We start from the raw sequence: 21,338 nt of genomic DNA on the forward strand, positions 1-21,338 counted from the left end.
AATAGAGTTTCTCCCCTAACTCTTGAATAATGAGCATGAAATACCATCTGCCTTATATCTGTCCCCAAATACCCAAGGATGTTAAATAGCCTTTTGATTCTCTCCAGCTCCTTGAGCGGGTGTGAAGCTTCAGCTGAGTCCAATTTGTACCATCAGCAACTGGAGTTATTCTGCATTTGTCACTGGCATTACATTTGGCATTACACTTCTCTGAACTGTAATGAGGTGACACTGAATTATAGAACTCTTTATACTGTGTTAATACTGTGATCATTCAGGTGTTTTGAATCTGTTAGGACAGATAAGCTCTACATCTACTCAGACAAAAAGGCAGGAGTGTTTCCAAAGAATTTGACCAGATAAATTTAATCACAATTTCAGCCAGAAATGGTTCTCTTCCACCTCCCCTGCAAGCAGTCTAGAGAATGTCTTCTGAGTGACTTGCTAAACTTCTCAAATAAATCTCAGCTGTCAGTGGGAGGAAGACAGGCCTATGAAAAATGGTTTTCGTACAGAGACACTTAGGTCTAGCAAAGTCATACACTCTGAGGGTGGTTGAAGATGCCTCTGTGACAAATTTAGGATCCAGTGGCTTGCAGAAGGTGTAGGGTGAAGCCTTGATAAACACCACAGATGGATGCCCTGACCGCAACAGCAACTGCATCATCCCACACACCAACTCTTCCACCCTTTGGGCTTGTAGCAGCATTAGGGTGCTGGTCCCTGCTCTGGCAAATTTCTCTCCCCTCCTGTGGTGTCCTGTAGAGACAGTAACACGCAGGACACCAGGGCCACATAAGCCAAACCAATCAGGAGCACTGTGTTTTGACAGCTGAGAAATGCAGACGTGTTCCAGGGTAGAGACAGAATGAACAGTGGACAGGCACAAACACCTGCATGAACCTCTGCCCACAAACACAGCACAGGCTGCACATTGAACAGGCACATGATGAATGGGGCCATTTTTAAACTTTGTGCCAAGAAGGAAATCTGTGCTGTCATTTTAGTGAGAGTGCAAATATTCATGATAAAGCACGAACAGAAAGAACTAATAAATATTTCAATCAATTCAGTCATCATACGAAACAGAAGTAATTTTTCCCTCTCAGGGACACATGGATGGGTGCACATTTGCTGCCTGATGTAGCAGCAATCATTTATTTAGGCTGCTTTAGCTTAACAGCTGAAATTCAGCTATTTGACTTTCTGTGCTTAGGAAAGAAACTGATATACATTTTTTAAACCTTGAAATAGATAGAATTTAGTAATAGCCAGAAAAAGGAGGGGAAATAAGAGCATTTGGTACAAGTTAGCCTAGGGTAATCCAGAACAGGTTTAAGAGTGTTTCCCCCCCATATTACCCTTTTCCTTCTGAATTTTTATTGTACACCTTTCACTCTGTGGGCTCTTTGTTTCACCAGCGTTCCTTTGTCTACAGGATTAAACACGAACTTCTGCCCCCCTTGTCCTACAGCAACTCAGGGAATGCTGATCCTTTTCACCCCAGATATTTTCCTCTGTAAATAAAAACGTTGGAGCTGCTTCCCTAGCTTTTTTACCACTCTTATCTAGTTTCTTTAATCTGTACATGTATTTTCCAATAGTACACACAAACTTTCATCATCTTGCTTTGCTCAGGATAGAAAGAATGAGGATGCCACAGAGTATATTCCAGTTACATTCACCCAGAGCTGATGAATGTCTTACCACTATTACTAGTTCAAATTTGTGGTATTATAATATGGATTGCAATAATAGCTTAGACTGGAAGGTATTTCTGGAGTTCTCTAGTCCAGCCCCTGCTCAAGCGGGACCAAAGTCAGGGTCAGACAAGGTTCCTGGGGTTGCCTGCTCAGACAGGACACTTCCATTGGAAACCCTGTTTGCAGCTGCTTTCAGACAGCCATTTACAAGCTTCATATCTGGCAGATGCATTACCTGTCCAAACAGATTTTCCACCTCACTACTGTGTTCTGAGCAAATTTCCATACAGGTTGAATAATAAAGCAGGGACAACAACATGACTGTCACCAACTGAGACTCTTTCTGCAGAGATGAGAAAAAATGCACCTGAAATGGGTCTTGCCTCAGAGGCTGTGGAAACCAGTCCAAAGCAGACTGAGATACCAGCAGGGGCCAGACTCAATGCCCATCTCCATAAAGATAAGTAACTTCCATAAGGTACAGGTAAGTAACTTCCATGCAAATGAGATATAGCAGCAGCAAATTTTGGCTCAGCCTGTCTACTCCTGAAAAAAAGTCAGTGCTTTGCTACTGGCTTTGTTGGCAGCAGGACCCAGCTGTCAGCTCAATATGAAGCTTGTTTTAATTCCCCAAAGCCACTGTGCCACAGGCTGGGATCCCTGTAACAGCCCCACACACCTGGGCTCTAAAGCTGTGCCCAGGGCAGGTTGAGGACTGTGCCACATGTAAACCCACATCAGAGGCCACTGGCCCTTTATCCTGATGCTCAGCACTGCCTGGACCAGTTCATTCCCCTCTCATGGGGTCTCCAAGAGGTCTTACTAGGCCTTGGATGAAGGACACAGAGTCCCTGCAATCCCCTGCCTGGGAACGCACCATTTTTTGGCACCTGCACAGCAAACCTCCAAATGCACAACTAACCAAACCAAAAAAAAAGCTCCTTCTTTTTCAGATGGAAAAAACCTAAAATGCATAACTTTTTCCTTTTTTGTTTCCCATTTCCTTTGTACAAGTCTTCTTTGCAAATGTCTCCAAAGTCAGCTTTCCCTCTCAGATTTTCCGGCATTCCCAGTTTCCACCAGCAGCAGCCAGACTGGCAGTCCATGAGGTACGTGGGACTGAGCAAACAGAGTAAAAAGCACATTTAGGGCTGTGTCTAAAACTGGATGTTTCCTTGGCAACACGGAGAACTTGGTACATCTCATGACTTGCAGTGTGCACAGATTTCCTCACTGTAGCATCAGCCCAGGGACCTGCAGGGAACTGACTGGAAACCATTATGCCTCCAACTGCCAAGAGCATCCAAGCACCTCCAGCCCAGCACAGGTCAAGGCTCACTGCTATGCACTGAACAGCATTTGGGGGGACACAGCCTTCTGTGATGGCTTGTGTCACACAGAAAGACAACTCAAAAACCATTATACTTGTAATTCTCCTTGGCCCAGGACACAGCAATGCCATAAAGCAAAGAAAACATAGCCCAAAGCACAGCTTAAATTAATTTCCACACGAAAAAAGGGTATATAGTTTTATTTCAAGGACTTTGAAACCACCAAGCAACTTGACTTTTAGTAGAGCAAAGCCTGTGAGAAGCACAGATTCCAAATCCTGAAACTATACAAATAGAAAACTCAGGCATATACCGCCAGGAAATTTATCCCAATTCCCATAGCACAGCTGGAAGTTTAACAAGAGCTCCTGATGCAAGGAAAATTACACAGAGACCTCAACCTTTGGTAATGAGTCCTGGCTTCCCAAGCTCTAGTGTCAGAGGCTGTGGTGGTAAATGTGTATTTGGAGTCAGTGTTTGTAGGGGAAAATGCATGAAGGGCAATCAAATTAATCAAAAATATAAGAACTGACATGATGATAAGTAAGAAATTAACAGGAAGGAATTCAAACTCATCTCCTTTGCTACTTCTCACCGAAGATGTTTTAGCATATTGTTCCTCAATACAATTCAAATTATCAGCTAGTAGAACAATTATCTAACTAAAAGATTTAACCATGATTAAGTCTAAACAAGCTGCTGAACAAACACCTACTCAGCCTTGCTTGAACTGAATTTCAATTCCCTGCACGTTGAGTACTTTACCTACGTGATCAGGCTTGCATGTCTTACTCACTCACACATCATTTAGAGCCCAATCTCCCTGCCACGGCAAGGTCACCTACAGCAGGTTACACAGGAATGCGCCCGGGTGGGTTTGGAAAGTCTCCAGAGGGGGAGACCTCCCTGGGCAGCTGATTCAGTGCTCTGCCACACTGAAGGTAAAGAAGTTCTTCCTCATGCTGACATGAAATTTCTTGTTCTTTAGTTTATGGCCATTACTCCTTATCCTGTTTCTGGGCATCACCAAAAAGAGTCTGGCACCATCCTCTTGGCACCCACCTTTTGAGATATTTATATGTCTTAATGAGATCCCTCGCTAGTCTTCTCTTCTCTAGACTAAATCCTGTGCTCAGGGTCTGTCAGGATGGGGAGGTACTTTCCAGCAGTCCAAGAAAAATCTAGGAAATTTCTTGAAGGTCCCATTATAAACCACAGCCCTCTGAGCTAGATCCAGATAGTCATGAGTACCTGTACACCAGCAGCTACCCCAGAGCCCACATGCAGGTGTCCACATGTGCTGTGATCAGCCCACCATGAGGTATCTGACCTTAGAAAGTTTAAAATCTTTCAAATGGTTAAGTTGAACAGGACAACAGGACAGATAAGTGCAGAGACACTTGGGCATCAATTTGGGCAAGTTGCAGCTAAAAAGAAACCTTACACAGGTGAGTGCAGCATGGGAGTTTGAGCCAACACTGGCCATCCAACAAGTCTTTCTTCAAATGTCTTTTCACAGAGCCATCAGGAGTAATTTAAATGGAAACTTATTCTGAGAGCAACAGAACTTGAATCTGGAAATGCCAAAACATCTGCACATGCCAGCAAAGCCACGGTGCTGGGAGCCAGGCAGGGCACTCAGCTTGGTCATCACAGATGAAATGATGCAAGGATGTCAAGGATGTCACCTGCAGCAAAGGTGACATTGTAATGTCTCCTCTGTCCCAGTTAATACCCTTCATCACAACTGCTGCATTCCAACCCCCTATTCTGGAGGTCACACAGAGCTTTGCCGATCCTTTTGAAAAGGACAGATGCATTTAACAGCCAATTTCAGTAGAAAGGGTCAGCCTGTCCAGCCGAGGCCTGAAGCAGAAGATAATGTTATAACCTTGTGTAATAAACTAATGAGTGGTGGGAGAAGGAGGAGAGAGCCAGGGCTCTCCTCACCACACACCAGCCTTCCCTAGTGGGGCAGACACATCTGACTGACCTTTCCATGGGCAACAGGCAATGGACCCATCAATTTGTCTGCCATAAATGATAGAATGCATTAAATAAGGAGTTTTACAGCAGCAAAATGTCAACATGCCAATAGGCACCGGTGGTTTTCCATATCACTAAACAACACATTCACATCCAGAAAATGTCACTGTCTCATGGCAGGAGCCAACAGGCATTCAGAAGATGTTTATTTAGGGACCCTTCCAGGCACACATCACGACGCTCATCATTACCTGCCTCCATATGGCTCGACCTAGAAAGACATCAGCAAAGAGCAGGGATCATCCACTCCTGAGGGCAATAAGAAATACAAACACAGCCTGGGTTTACTACAGCTCTTGGGCCAGCTTTGTAGATTTTAGAAAATGCTCAAGTGCTCATATCAAGACAATATTATGCCATGGGTGCATCAGCTGAAAACAGAGATGATTAAACTGACACTCTGTATCCTGATTTATGGCACAAAAATGGCAGGATCTTTACTCACTGGGCTTGAAAAATAGTTATGCTGCTTGACTTTTTAATTAAATTGTGAACACTATTTATTATATGACCATAAATTGTTTGTATAAATACTTATGGTTTTGAGGGATCTGAGAGCAAAGGCCAAATAGAACAAAAACTCATAAAAATGTATTTTTTACCATAGAATCAATAGTAATTTAAGCATGCCAGGGGTCACAATTCTATTTGAGATAGATTGATCATCTCACAGGAAGAATTTTTAAAGGTTCCTTGCTTTTTTCTAGCATCACCTTCTTTTGGAAAACCAACAGCAAAATTTTAAAACCTGTTGATCTTAAAATGCTAGGCTTTTTAACATCACCCACTTTTATGCATATCAGGCAAGTGATGAGAGATAGATCTCTAAACAAAACTGCCTGCAAGTTTGCTAAGAAAAGTGGAACACACACCCCCCAATGTACAATGTATTCATCTGTGGGTAATAGAACTAATCTGTAATACCTATTTCTCGACATATGGATTCAGTGACAGGTATTAGAAATGAATACATCATAGTAGAGGATCTACAGGCACAATTACAGATTTGAATTTGTACCACTGTTATAAAAATATCTGTTAACCTACAGTAATGTTAAGACACTTTCATACCATTTGGATGACAGAAAACTGCCAGGAAAAACTACAGCTGAAGGCAGCTAATTATGGAAAATCCTGTACAACATATTGCTGGATGCAGAAGTGAGTATAGCTTCCACTCTTTTCTGCATTGCAGATGCACAGATTTGTTTAGGTAGATATCCCAGAACAGTAAAGAGAAATTTTAGTATAAAAATATTAAATTTCTGCAATGAAAATAAGAAGTAGCAAGCTAACACTGGTTGGGAATTTCTCCCTTTCCTTTAGTGCATCTTCACACACATGCAGAGATCTTCCCCACAAGGACCACATCTTGACAGATACAGTAGGTTCAATATAATTTCTTATTTATGTGCACAAGTAAATAGAAAGAGCTGGGGAAAACTTCAGATCTTACAAAATATTACATATGCAAGTCTAGGGAGTGAAGCTTACAGGGTCTCAGCTCATTTAGTCTCTGACAGGAACACTGGAATCATTACCCCACCTAATGCCTGGAAGATGTTATTTATGGGCACTGTGTTTGAAAGCAAACCAGCTCAGAGCATTCACCTTTCCCTGGAACCCATTTCTGGAGTTTGCCTAATACTTTCTGTTAGAAATTATGGCTGTCACCTATTTTCGAGAAGGTCCCACACCTCTGCCACTTGCTGTCAGACACTGAAATTCAGAGGGGAGAAAAGCCCCCAGCTAAACAAGCTCATTTTCTTCAGTTCATTCTTTTGCAGCTGCTCATGTTCCTTCTGCTCCTGGTGCCAACAGCAATATTTTTTTGTAGACTGTCAAAACAGTGATTAAATCCATGACTGCAGTCTAAAGCCAGCCCTCAGCACCCCCAGAGAGCCCCAGCAGATGCAGATGGATCCTGCCTGTGCCAACAGTTTCAGCAGGCACCTTGCAGAGGGAGGGATGGGCAGGATGAGGGGATGGAGCCCAGCAGCACATCCCACCCCTTCAGTCAGATGATCCTGCTGCAGTAACAAACCCACCTGAGGGTCTCATTTCTCCATGGGCATTGAACTAGCAACACTTTGCTCCTCTGCCTCATGTCTGCTGCACTGCTTTTTATGGATTCCTGCCTGATCTATACTGCAACAGAGGAGTCCCAGCCATGAACAAGCAGATTCCCCAACTCACCCTCCACGGGAAGATGTCTGAGATGTGAATAGGGGTGACAGCAAAGGCAGCATCCCCATAGGGAATGAGGGAAGGAATACATTTGCCAGATAAATGTTTTTCAGGGATGGAGGGGATGCTGCTGGTAGCTTGGGGAGGCATGCACAGCAAGGCAGATGCAAGGGTAGAAGTACTCAGAATGATAATTTATCAGCAGTCAGAGGCAAAACCTGCTACTATGGAGGCATGAACGGGAGGGCCTGGAGCTTATAAATGCCTAGAACACACCTCAGCAGCCTCTCAGGATATGCCATCCATGGCAAATTATTTGGGACAAGAGTTCCAGTGTACGTTGCAGCCCAGCCCTGAGTGCTGAGCACCCCCTGGTCCCTTTGAGCTTGTGCATCAGCTCTGCACTGTTGCTCTTGTGCCAAGATGAACACAAAAGCAAATCCACCTGGATCACACACCCTTCCCAGACCACAACACTCAAAAAACAAGACCTATTCACTATCTCTTCAAGGTGTTATAGCATTAACAAAATAAAGTAGTGATTTGATTTTGTAGAAAGTGAACAGTGCAACACTAGAGTGCATAGACTTTTGCAAAGATGAAAATGATGTGTGACTTCCTAAGCTTCTCTAGTGTTTGTGATTCCTCTTGCAGAGCCTGGTGAGAAAGCAAAGATTTTGCATTATGCAGGTCATATTCTTTCACTAATACATCTCATTCAGAGGCAAATTGATGTACTTCTAAATATTTTGAAGCTATCTCTATGTCCACACTTGTATTATTGTGTATTTTTCTCCTTCTTACAAACTTAATAGTACCAATTAAATTTAAAAAGCTGTGCAAGCTGGATTGGTAAGGCTTAAAAATGTTTGGGCTGATTAGGCTTGGAAAGATGCCTTGCTTTGAAAATATTTTCCTTGTCCCTGTGATAGAGCCAAAGGTGACTGTACTTTGCAGCATATTCCAGCTGAGATCCAGAGAAATAAGTGGGCTGATAGAACAACAGGCTTCTGGAGAAGATGCACATTCAGCTACCCCAGATCTTCCTTCCCTTCCAGCCGCCACTTTGCACCCGTTACACATGCTAAGTCATGTTTGTGTATGCACAAAGTCCCACGGAGGGACTTTTCAGCACCAAGTTTATGGAATTTGCCCTTTACCACCTCCTACAGATATCTAAAAGGATACATGCAAGCCAGGATTCCAAGGAAAGTGGGTGTAGAAACCCAGGACTCTCAGCCTGACAACTGGGAAAGCAATAAGGACGAGTCATACATCTTGGCTAAAGTTCTGTGAAACATTTCATTTCCAATGAATTGGCATTTTCAAGGGAGAAAGTGCATCATCAGTATATTCCTCTTCAGCTCCAATACAAAGATACACCACAATAGTTTAATTTGCAACAAATCCCTCTGTAAAAAGTGCTGAACTAGCAGGGCTGTCTGCCTGAGAGGTTGTATGAAAGATTTGCAGAAGCACGATCAAAGGCGAAATGACATGTTAACTTCTGGATTATAACTAATTCCTCTGGAAATAATCATTTATTCAATCAACAAAATAAGATCAGTTACATTAACCTTGAAAGATCTACTAACAGCTACTGTCCAATTTTCACATACACAGACGATGAGGTTTAGCAGTGACAGTTCCCAGTAGCTGATTTCTCACTCTATTTTCACCATAAAACAGTGAAAAATATCCTCAGGCTTTCTTGCTGTTTTGCTCATAGGGAATGAAATAATATGGAAGCTAATTTTCTTCTCACATGTCCATGTTTATCTCAGGCTTGATGTCAGCAAAGTTGCTGTCCTTCATGTAAACACATCTGGGAAAGAACATGGATGTAATTTCTCTGTACAGGACTATGGACCAAATCAAAGTGGGCCGTGGAGTTGGGCCTTGGTTTGGAATATGTGTACAAGTTATTCAGGAATCTTCCCAAACTTGAGCACCAGCAGGTATTTACAATCAGAAAACTAGCAGATATTCTAAACTCCTTATGCCCCCAAAAGCACCATGGATAAAGGACTCATGGTGTTTTCAGCATGTGCTGCTGAGCAGCAGAGCAGATGGACTGAGGACTGGGAGAGGGACTTTTAAAATTTTCTTTTCTTTTCTTTTCCTTATCCTGCCTAATTTAATTGCACCATCCAGCATGGTAGATTTTTTTTCTTAAGAGCATTTCTGGCTGGAGACAGGTTTCTATGGCAAATGTCACGCTGTGGTGCCTTTTGATCCTGTTGTGCTGCTGCTTCCAAGCAGGTGATGCTGTGCCTTCCCACACTGCACCAAATGCTTGCAAAACAAGAGGCTTTACAGCAATCCCAAGCTCAGCTTGGCCATTTCTGGAGTGCAGCCATTCCTGGCACTGAAGCAATCCCTGAGCCCTAAATGGATGAGCACTGAGATCTTGGCTATAACCCATCTTCATGAGAGCAGCACACACTGCTCACTGAGCCAGCCAGTGGGAAAGGCAAGGGCATTCCCTCAGCCATCTCCTTTTCCAGGTCCTCAGTTTTTTCTCAGAAGGGAAATTCAGAACCAATGAAACAGAAGAGGTGATTTACATGCCCTGGCAGGTAAAAACTACAGGAACATCAGAGCTTTTGGCAAAATCAGGTTGTTACAGTCCTAGAGCTTCACAAGTCCTCCAGAGGAATAAAGCAACAATAGAAATAGCCAAAAAAGAATGGTTCTGGAAGAGCCAACCACCAACTGGAAGGCAGCACAGAGCTGTGGTGTACTGCAGTCAGCCTTCAGCCACACTCACAAAACTGCAGGAAGTCAGTTTTGCTCAATATTCCTGTAATGGCATTTAGCAATGAGCTAAGAAGGATGGCAATGTTTCCCAGGGAGTTGTAATTACCTGGGAAATGGCCACCAAAGTCCAGATCCATAGAAGAGTTGGAGTACTGGACCACAATAACATTACATGAGGAGAAGAGGTTGCCACAGGATGGTTTCTGCAATGGCTTTGTGGTTACACACAGGAGCTCCCTGCAAGGATGTGGAGGAAAAGCAGATGTCTCCTGTTGGCTGCAGCATTCACATGTCCAGGTGCAAACAGCAAATAATGAAAAATGTTGTATCTCCAGCCTGGTAGTGCCACTGGAGACAGACAGCAGCTGAGCAAAGAGCTGAATGTCAGCACTGAACTCAAGCCCAAAGGCTCAGCTCCTGGATCCACTCTGACTGAAGCCAAAAGGAAAGCTCACTCCAATGCATTAAGGAGCAAACTTTACTGCTGTTTATATTTATATATATATATAATTAATATTTCTGAAAGATTCATTCTTGGAGCCCTGGAGAGATGCAACATCAGAAGAAAGCAGACTTGAAAAGAGAAAGGAAAGGTTGAGTCAATAACAGAGCATCTTTATCATCCATATATTTAACAATTGCATCTTTCTGTGCTGTTTTTAAAAATCACCTTCATGATCAAAAATCATCTATGAACCATCCAGCATATATTTTCCCTCCAGGAAAATAATTATATTTAATAGAATCCACCCACGTTCTACAGCTGAGATGGAAAGTACTTATATTTAATAGAAACTACAGTTTCTAAATGGTTATGGTATTAAATTTGCATTATCTTCACTATTTTAACTGCAGCTTTATTAAAACAGTGTTGTTGGCTGCAGTGTTTATCTTTCCCACCATTGTCATGATAAGAAAAACATGGTAAGCAGATGAAAACCAGGGAAAATACAAAAAGATGGAACATGAGCAGAGAAGGCTGAAAATGTGTGTTTGGGGAAAAAATATCTCAGATCTCTGCAAAGCCCAAATCCCCATTCACCCTCCCTGCGAGCTTCCAGGAAGAGAAAAGAAGATGTAGGATGTTGCTGGCTCATTTCCATATCAATTAAACATCCTTTTGCTTTGGCAGAGAGGGGCAGACAGTCAGCAGGTGAAAACTCAGCCCTCCATCAGCTGTGCCCATTTGCACTGGTGGAGGAAGATGCTCACAGCCTATTTCCTCCATCCTTAAATGGTGGGACCAGAAATTCCTTTTCCTTTCTCTGCTATCTCCCTCTCAGGACTCACTCAGCTTTGTGGGTTGGACCTGGTGCCAGATGTCTGTATTTCTCCGGTTCAAATCCCCAGCCAGATGAGGCACATCTGCACCGAGAGGATCATCTCACATTTCTGTTAATGAAATTATCACAAAGATCAGGAGACAGGTTTGCAACACTGGGCCCAGAGCACTCACAGAATTTGGCAGAAGTGAGCCATGAATAGGTGAGAAGGGAGGCAGTGGATGGGGTGGGTGAGCCAGGACCAGGTGGGTGCCAGAGGCACCCACACTCCTAAACCCTCAGCCCTGCTCCAGCTCCAAGAGGCTCAGCCATCAGGGTTATTAGGAGACAGAGAGGAAAAGGTGAGCAAAAATGGCAACTTGATCACAGATCCCTGTAATCACTTTTTCAGCTGGAACCAAAAGGGTATTCACCACTGAAGAGATAAATAACCATAGAGGTAAAAATGATGCTATGAAAATGAGCTGCAGTCTCAGCACCCACATTGCTGTCTGTTACCAGTTCAGACCCATTCCCCAGGTGCATTTCAGAGCAGACCTGCCAGATCCCCAGCATGTTCTTCACGCCTGTCCCAGTGCAGATGCACTTCTGTCTGCTTCTGGCAGCATAACACCAGCCCTGTGCAATGCCTGTGGAGCTGCCAGGTGAGGAACATAGATCAGGAAACCAGCACAATTCAGTGCTATGGAAAGGGCCATCATCAGTTGGCATCCTCCAAGCCCTCCCCAGGCAGAGAGCAAGGAGTGGATTTAAAGAGGGGAAGCTGGAAAGACTCCAGCACACACCACAGCACAAGATACCAGGGAAACTCGGCCAGAGCATCCCAGTAGCATTCATAGGTCATTTATGCAGGATGATCCATGTGTAGGCAGCCAAAGATGGTCCCTGTCCTGAACCCCAATACAGGAGTCTGGTTAAAAAATGAGGAAGATGAGAGGAAGCACTCTGGAATCATTCAGCTTTCTGAATCTGATGGAAATGTGATACTGGACAAGGAAAATATCATATAGGAACCTTACCTCTGCTGATTCTTCAAAATTAGTCATTAAATTCTCCTTTGACTTGGTCCACAGAGAGGGATTTGCTTGGATTCATTTGGTCATCTTTGTCACTTGCTGGACAGAGCAAGGAGCAGCAACTCACCTTTCTGTAGTTAGTACTGAGTTTTTGGCCTCATGAAACTGTGCTAAGAAGGCAAGGCAAACAAAGAAATTACTATGTCTCCATTTGCTAAGAAATCAGATTCACACTAAAAAGTAATAAAAATATAATGATTTGTTTAATGGTTCTCTTTTTAGTAGAAAAAGAAGTTACTTTAATGAACTGTTTCTGTTGAATTACAGACTTATTGGAGAATAGTGTGTTGACTGATTAGATTTTAAGCAAAGGGACACGGGGTTTTTTGTTAACTGGTCCTTTTGCTCACTGCAGTCATAAGTTTAGACAGATTCATACAAAAAAGCAAACTTTGATCCAAAGTAACACTCATCAAACATGGAGCAGAGCCAAGGACATCTACAATTACACGGCAGCAACGCCTCTGTCCTGGGCTTCCTGGTATTCCTGCACTGCAATACATGAGAAACATTTCAGACAGTCTTTAAATAATATTTCAGATAGTATAAATAATAAAAATTGCTTTAATTAAACCTTGTCAAACACCACAGAACAAAGCACCATAACACCAAGACTGGTGCAGATGTTTTAAAATTTGCTCATGCAGGTTCAACCAACAGCTCTGTCCTGGCAGGAAATTCAGTGGAGAACATTTATGCAGACATGGGCTCCTAACTAGTAAACACAAACCTAATGAAGAGGTTACTAGAAGGGGAAACACAGGTTCAAACCAGAATTACTGCCAGGTGAGAACAGTTCTTCAGTGGTTTCTCTGTCCCCACTGAATGTCTGTCTTCAGCCCTTCTCTAAATATATTTCGTGTAGGAGAAATACTAGAAAGGAAAAAAGATCTTCAGTACTTGTACTCTTTCTTGTGAAAGGGCTGCTACCACCTCCATCTCCCTTCTTAGATTTGCTACACAGTGACTCTGCTGAGGGGGTTTGCATAGCAAAACTTCTTAAGATGATGATGCCAGAGCATGAGTGCAGTGTGCTCACCCCTGGCCTTTGCTTGGTAGCAAGAGAAAACAACATGCCTGCAGCTTTTGAAGTCTCCTTTTAAGCAGGTCAGTTCATCTGATCAGAGGCAGGTTAGCTACTCAGGATTTTGTAAATGACTATAGGCAGAAAAATACAATTTAAATGTCCCATTTCAGTTTAACTAATTGATTTACAATTCTCTGGGGCAATTCATCCACAGCTCTGCCAGGCTGGGCCAGAGTGTACATTGGCACTCCAGAGACAGACATGTGTGACCTCAGGAGTGCCCACCCTGGCCCCAGACACCTCCAGAGACTGAACTGGGACACAGTCCTGTCAGGACAAAAACCTCAGGAAAATGCAAAAGGGTTCAAATCTTTAATGTGACTCTTTCCCAGCTCGCAGCCTGAACACCACAGGCCACTCACAAGGGCTGTGCATGGGCAGGTTGAGTCTTACAGCCCAGCTCTGACCTCTGCTATTGCATGAAATCACTTCACTGGCACAGATGAATGAGTCAAGCCAGGAGTTGTCATATGTGAAGATGATGTTTGGAAAGTCTCTTTGACCCAGAAGAGGTGTTGCAGTGCAAAAAGGTCCCATTCCACTGCACTCCAATGCCCCACTTCTTTGGCAAGTCCTCAGATCAGGCTCCAGCTGTACTTTGCTGTTTTCCAGTAGAGGCTCAATACTTTGTATTCCCTTCAAGGTGAGCTCTTCCTTCAAGTCTAATTTGACTGTGTCGGCATGTTTCTGTGCTCACGTTGAAGTGAAGCTAATTTTACATGGCAATATGCCAGTTCAGGAAACCAATACGCAAATTCATAATTATTCATGCATAATTCAGGAATTATTTGCATACAGTAAACAGGCCATCATCCTGATGAAGTGTCAAATGGTATAAAGTGCTAATGAAAGAAAAGAGAATAGACAAGAAGAGATCATGAGATCAAGAGAGAGAGAAAGTGAGAGTGGAAACATATCCTCTAATGAACTTTGAGAAGTCTCTCCAAGTTATTGTGCACGACAAGAGACACCAAAACACCTTTAAGCACAGCCATTTCCTCTCCTGTGTTTCTGTGCAGGACAGTACAAAAAATTCCCAGCTAGCAAAGATACATTTTCAGTGTGGCCCAGAGTTTATCTGTGCGTAAATCAGATCTTTCCAATCAAACCAGAAATTATTTCTTCCAAGACCTAGTAATTCAAAAGACCCATCGTTGTCAGAGGTGCAGTGTTTCATTATTAAAGAGCTTCTCTGCTGTCTCAGGAGGGTACCTACACTTTTATTATGTATTATATATGGTGAGATTATTTTAATCATTTCACTGCAAGAGCAAATATTTCCCATCCTCATTCAAGTCTCTTGTTCCCTCTTATCTTGTGGTCTATGACTGAGACAGAGTCCCCACCTCCAGCAACTGCAGAAATACTCTATATTACTAAGACTGCTTGTCAGCAACATAATATTCACTAAGGAAGAAAGAGAGAAATGGATTGACATGCTGATACTATGACATTGTATTAACATTATTTTACAGTGTTACATCCACTGGAGAGACCAAACTTTAACTAAAAGCTTGCTCTTCACAAGCAGTAACAATCAAAAGGTTCCACTGATACCAAATTCTTTCTTTTTAAATATGCAGGCCTTGTTCTTATTACCTTGAGCTTTAAATGTAAATGTTTCAGAAATGGGTTTTGAACTTCCAAGACTCACAAGAAATTGGCATTTTTTTAATGTGTCATATGTAGATTAATATTTCTATCAAACAATAGATCTAAGTAGTTCCTATATGCATCTTCATAAAAACCTCAGGGAAAAATTAAGAAAACTGTTGTAAGAATATGCTTTTTACAGTTATTTTTCAAATTTGATTTTTAAAACTTAATTTTTTTAATCATAACTGCTGATAAAAAATTTGCAAATGCAAAGACAATTGAGAAAGCACAGTCCTACCCTGATTTAGTGTATTAACCTGTTGCTTCGTGCACATTATATTTGGCATAAAACTAAGTTACAGCAGGTAGTAACTCCTGCTAGACTGAATGAACCCCAACCAAACTGTTTCAGGTTCACGGGGGCTATTGGAGTTTCTAGTATTTCTGGGGCATATGTGTTACTGAGTGGTTTGTCATTGATTAGGTGTCATAAAAGCCCTGACTTTTTTATCTGTTTCCACTGAAGTGGAAATCAGTGGGATCTACTCAGACTTGCTATAGATTTATTATACTTCCACTGAACTGCAAACACACCTATTGTTAACGAAGGGGCAGTCACATTGTCTCTAAACACATGTACCAAAACATTCATTATCACTTAATCTTTTTTATTATGTTGTGGTCTGCTCATTTCTACCCTCATACCAAGAGCAGCAAGGCAACATCCAGAGGACAAAAGGAGAGACAGGCTTTCTTTGTGTGCATTGCTGTTTGTTTGCTTGCTTCTTAAGCCGATAATACTGTCACTCCACAAAACCTATTTACAGTCAAGGCTTCAGTCTTGTTTTCGTCTTGGGTTTTTGTTTTGGTTTTGTTGTTTGGTTTTTTTTTTTGGGGGGGGGAGGGGGAGGAGGGCTGTTTCTGGGTTTTTTTCCCCCGAATGGACTGCCAGGGGAAGCTGAGACTGAGGAGACAAATATATCAGCGGCAATAACTCCTGAGCAGAGCTGAGGCTTGGCACAGCCCTCTCACGCTGTATGCATGATAAAAAGGATTTTTTTTAATTTTTTTTTTTTGTGAAGATGCTTTAGGAGAAAATGTTCTAAGCACGGTGCACAGTGGAGAGAGAATGAGGGAGACAAAGTCTGGAAAAGAAGGCAGGAGCACTTTGTGCCATAAGAAAAGATTTAAGCTTGCCAGAATGAAAGACAGGCATTTTCAAAGTGCATAATTTCCCCAGAATTACATGGGATGTGGGTGGCTTCAAGGCTCCAGCTCCAGCTCTGCCACATATAGGTTTCAAGGTCAGACTCTTATTTTATCCTGTGATATAACAGCCTGTGCTCGAAGCTGCTGAGGTCTGAACGCCTGTTGCCTGAAGTGATTAGAGCCTCGTTTTCCTTGTTTCTCTGTAGCTGCAGACGGGGTGAGAATGGGGCAATTTGGGATCACCGCGTCACTTCCTAGCTGTGACTTCTCGCATATTGGTCCTGTGAAGTGCCATGGTGGCAGCCACAAACACCGCTTGGAGCAGCAGCACAGCCACCACTGTCAGCTTTTAAGATGAGCTGAAGGTGTTGAAGGGGAAGGAATGAAAGCAGAAATTCCTGCAGTGGGCACCAGCCATGGATGATGCTGGCCTCTTTTTCCACTTATCCCACAAGCACCAGCTTGAAAATCAACCACTTCAGTGCAGGAACTAGAAGTGCAAAGCAAGGAAATAATATCAGCAGTGATTCTGTGCTCATGAATTCAGGGGTTCATCTCAGATGATCTTGGCATCATCTTGGGAGAAGCACTGGAATGAATATCTGACTTCCAGCAAATAGGAAAAAAAAAAGGCAAGTTAAATACCAGGGAGGCAGACCTTGAGGAAGCTGACATGGATGAACACTTTTAGTTACCTGTTTAGTACAGAGACAGATTTTTCCTTGCCTATGCAAGACCACTGCCAATTCCACCCACCAAAAGTATTGACTGCCACTGAGACAGGGTGATGTGTGGAGCAGTGAGACCACAGAGAGGTGCAAATTGTAAAAGACAAATTAAGTCCCCACTGACAGTTCCAAGCACTAACACAAAGAGAGCTGTTCCTGCCAGCATAAGGCTTTGTAAGACTTTGCTAGATTGAAAAGAAAAACAACACATGGTGACAGTGACCTTTGGGCAAAGAAAGAGCCAAGGATGAAGCTGTTGCATCTGTAAGCGACAGAGGAGGTGCAGGATGATGCTGTGGGAGCAGCAATGGTGCCAAGAGCTGTTCAGCCACCTCTCACTTCTGCAGCACAGATGACAGAGATCAGCTCAGTTTTTTGGCTCTAACTGAGCAGACACCAGGCCCCCAAGTTAGAGACCCAAGGCCATTGCAAACACTAAAGCATCTGGCAACTGTAAGCCATAAATTTTCCTCTGAAACACTCTGTTAAAGCAAAAAATTCACTACCTTTCCTACACAGCCCAAATTTATTTTGCCTTGTACCTCACCTTGCATTTAGCTGCATTAAAATCAGCTTATTCTACACCAGTCCAGTGCTGACTGTAAATTATACTGCTGACGATTATAAATTCTTCATGATGTTATTTTCAAAGTAGAAAAGATTCACAAGGTTGGGAGAATTTCTCCTATAATCCTTTTACCTTAATAAATCAAGCTTGTTATAAACTTGTTATGAAGAAAATTAGAAAACCAGTATGAAATTTGTCTGACAAGGATACCTTGCCCTCCTTTAATATTTTATTTGTTATGAAGTAGGATTTAAACTAAAGATGCCTTCAAGGTACCTTTACCCCTAGCAGATGGCAGAAGTTACAAGGCAAGAGCTGTAATTATAAAATCAATAGCAGTCTCATAATTTGTTGCCTCCTACATCAATGACAAAAAGAAAAAGAGGGGTCTCTGTTTGCTGGTGCTGAGGGTAATCATATTCCAGTTTGATGCTCCTTGTTCATGGCCTCCATGGAGAATGGCCACATCCCACTAAAGTTGTCCTGGAAATATCCAATGTGCACAGTTGTTTCTAAGACCAAAGAAGGGGAAGATACGTCACTTCACCTACTAAAGTCCCCAACTGCTTTTATTTAATGTCTTTGGAGCTGGTTCATGAGGATTGTCAGGGGAAGGGCACTACTGCTGGGATTGTGCCTTTTGCATCCCTCTGACAAGTGATCAGACTCAGCCCAGAATTTCCCTAAGACCAATGGGAATGTATGCAGAAAACCTGCACTCCAACAGATGCTCCATGCAATGGGTCAAATCAATCTTAATTACATGATTCACACTACTTTTCTCCCTCAGATTCCCAGACTTAGGCACAACCATCAGGACATGCTGTGCAGGCCTGGCTCATGATTCATGCAGAGAGAGGGAGCTGTATTCATAAACCATAAGGGTAAAGTCAGACCTGCATCCTGCTTCCTAAAGTATCCCATCCTTAGCAACATGGAAAGCTAAGGAATGAGCAGCACCTTGCCAAGCTTTTCAGCAAGGGCTGAGACCAACTGACCTGGCACAAAAAGGATGCAGAAGTGCCCAAAGCACCAGCTGTGCTTTGGCTGCAGCTGACCCCAGCCACAAGCTCCAGCATCTCCTCTTTTTGCACTCCAGTCCAGCCTTCAGGCAGAACTCCAGTGCACTGCCCAGCAGGCTGGAGAAGTGGAAAGCCAGCACAGAAAAGTGTGATAAGGAGCAAGGTAACTGGTGCAGGGGTACAGCTCAGGAGCAATTCTGAGTGTAACACCCCACAGAGTAAACAACTGCCAGGGAAGAGCATTTTCCTTTAATGGCCCCTTCATTTCCCTTTTATTGCATCTGAAGTATGTACTGAAGGAAAAACATTTGAAGCCACAAACAACGACAAAGAAACAGCCTGGCATCTCCTGAAATACTCTGCAGGATTGGACTCAGGCAATTTTAGGAGGGAGCAGGGTGGTAACACAGAGGAATAGTATTGATGGGCCCATGCTGGGGGCAACCTTGTCCTCCCCCAGTATGTCTGAATGAAAAGCCCACACTGTACTCCCCATCACATGTTCTGCTCCAGAAGACTTGCCTTCAGGCTCCAGGGGCATCATTCCCCAGTAATTGTGGTGCTGCCCAGGGAAGTGGAGCTGGTGGATAGACACAGGGGTGGCTGAAGTGGGACAGTTCTGGAGCAGCACCACATATTCATGTCCTAGAGATGTGCCAAGAGGAGAAGAGCCAAGACAAGTTTTGTGCCATTGCACTGCAGCATAAGCAATCAGCAGAATTCCACCCCCATGAACAGTAACAATGCAGTAATGTCAGAGCATCCCTAACTGAACTGCATCTCACTGGCAAAATCTTGTCCCTATATCTGAAATACCAAGGGAAATGTTCATTTCTTTTAGGAACTAATAAGGTACCAAAACGCCACAGCATGCAGGATGCTACAGAGCCCATCTGCAAGGTTCAGACAGCTGCTCCAAGCAGTACCTGAAGCAGAGCAGCAGGGTGAGAACATGCTGTGCTGCAGATACTACAGGATATCATCACTAAGGCTCAGTGGGACCAGCAAGCTCCAAAAGTGACAGGTTTCAGCTGAGACTGAGTATCAGAAAGAGTCCCTGCTGAGCTCACTAGCTACTTGCAAAACCTCATTTATACCGAAGAGACGATAAGTAGTTTCTCTGCCAACACACACTAAGCACTGCTACAGGTAAGGTGTACCTGTTCTCTCCTGCTCAAGCAGGTGCACCTTCTGGACAGATCACACACACTGCAGAACTTTTGACTTGGGGAATTTAAAGCCTGGCTCTGCTATGCTAATGAGTAGTCATTATTTGAAGCATCAAAGTCAAAGGAGAGAAAAGTGAAAACACAAAGAGGTGTTAGGGAGAAGCACAGTTGCCTTCTCTTTGGAAGCAGGGTACTCTCACATTAAGGCTACCACAGTGTGTCCTGTACAGCAGCCAAAATGAAAGTTACCAGAGAAGGTAATGAGGAAGAGAGAGAGCAGCTAGAACCCAGGACTTCCAATTCCCTTGCTCAGCTCTGCCTGACCATGGAAGATGCTTGCTGGCTCCAGGCAGCAGAAGAGGCTGCAGCTGCCTTGACTGAGTACAGGGATTTGATCAGGGTGGTCCTGGTGCTGTGAAATTTGATCTTCTCCCTCCTTTCAGCAGCACTCTGTTCATCTAGTCTGTGCAGGATTTTGCTGCTACATTTTCAACTTCCAGCAGCAATTTCAACAACAGTCAAATATCTGATGCCCAAAACTCCTTCTTTCTTCTACCCTTTATAGCAGGGAACAGGGAAATCACAAGAACAACAATCTGAAGCAAGACAAAATGGAACTGAAATGCCTGGTGAGGCAGGGAGGCTGTGCCAGGTGCTCAGGGAGGACAGCCTCTGGCTCTTCTTCAAGCAAAATGGAGGCAATGAAAGGAAGGCAGGAGCATGAGAGCCCTGCCCAGGGTTGCGCGGAGGCAGCAGAAGGGGTAGGATAGGATGAAGGGGGCTCTGAGCAGGAGACAGGTACCTGCACCAGGGATGGCTGTGGAGAGAGTAGACTACTCACAGGGGCTTTGTGAGAGAGCCCATCCACCCATGTTATTCAAACCTACTGATTTTTAAAAGAGTTTCATAAATCCAAGAAGGGAGCAAACAATGCAATTAGCAAGAAAATTACACATCACAACATGATGAAGAGTGAATAGGGGAGAAAGGTAACTCATTGAGATCCATCTGCAAATAAAGCAGGCTTGGAGCAGGCTACATAAACAACTTCTCACAAACTTATTACATCTGCATGAGTCACAACTGGCTTGAAAGCAGGAAGAAAAGGTAAAAAGTTCACCAAATCCTAATTGGCCACAAACATTTGATGAGCCTCAGAACTAGTATAACAACTACAGAGATACAAACAATGCTGGCTTTCCTATAAACTGTGCAGAAAGATGCTAAATAACATCTATTTAAATAAACAGCAGATTTAGCTGCGTGCTGTAAAATAATGCCAAAGTAGGAAAAAATCAAAAAGCAAACCAACCCAAAATACCGATTTCCAGTACCCAAGTGTCAGTAACCAAGGACATAAAATAGTTTAATAACAACACTTAGTGTAGAAATGCATTACACTATTGGTTGTCCAGCCAGAAGCACCTAATTGAACTAAAATTATTCACTCTGCATATCTAATTAGAAGGCACAATCTCAAGGCTGTGATATAATCAGTCACTCGACATTAGGCTTTTATATGAGACACAGCTGATGACACTTGCTTGAGCAGGGCACAGAGGAAATGCCAGTG

Source organism: Pithys albifrons, chromosome 14 (assembly GCF_047495875.1).
Source record: "Pithys albifrons albifrons isolate INPA30051 chromosome 14, PitAlb_v1, whole genome shotgun sequence".
NCBI lineage: Eukaryota > Metazoa > Chordata > Aves > Passeriformes > Thamnophilidae > Pithys > Pithys albifrons.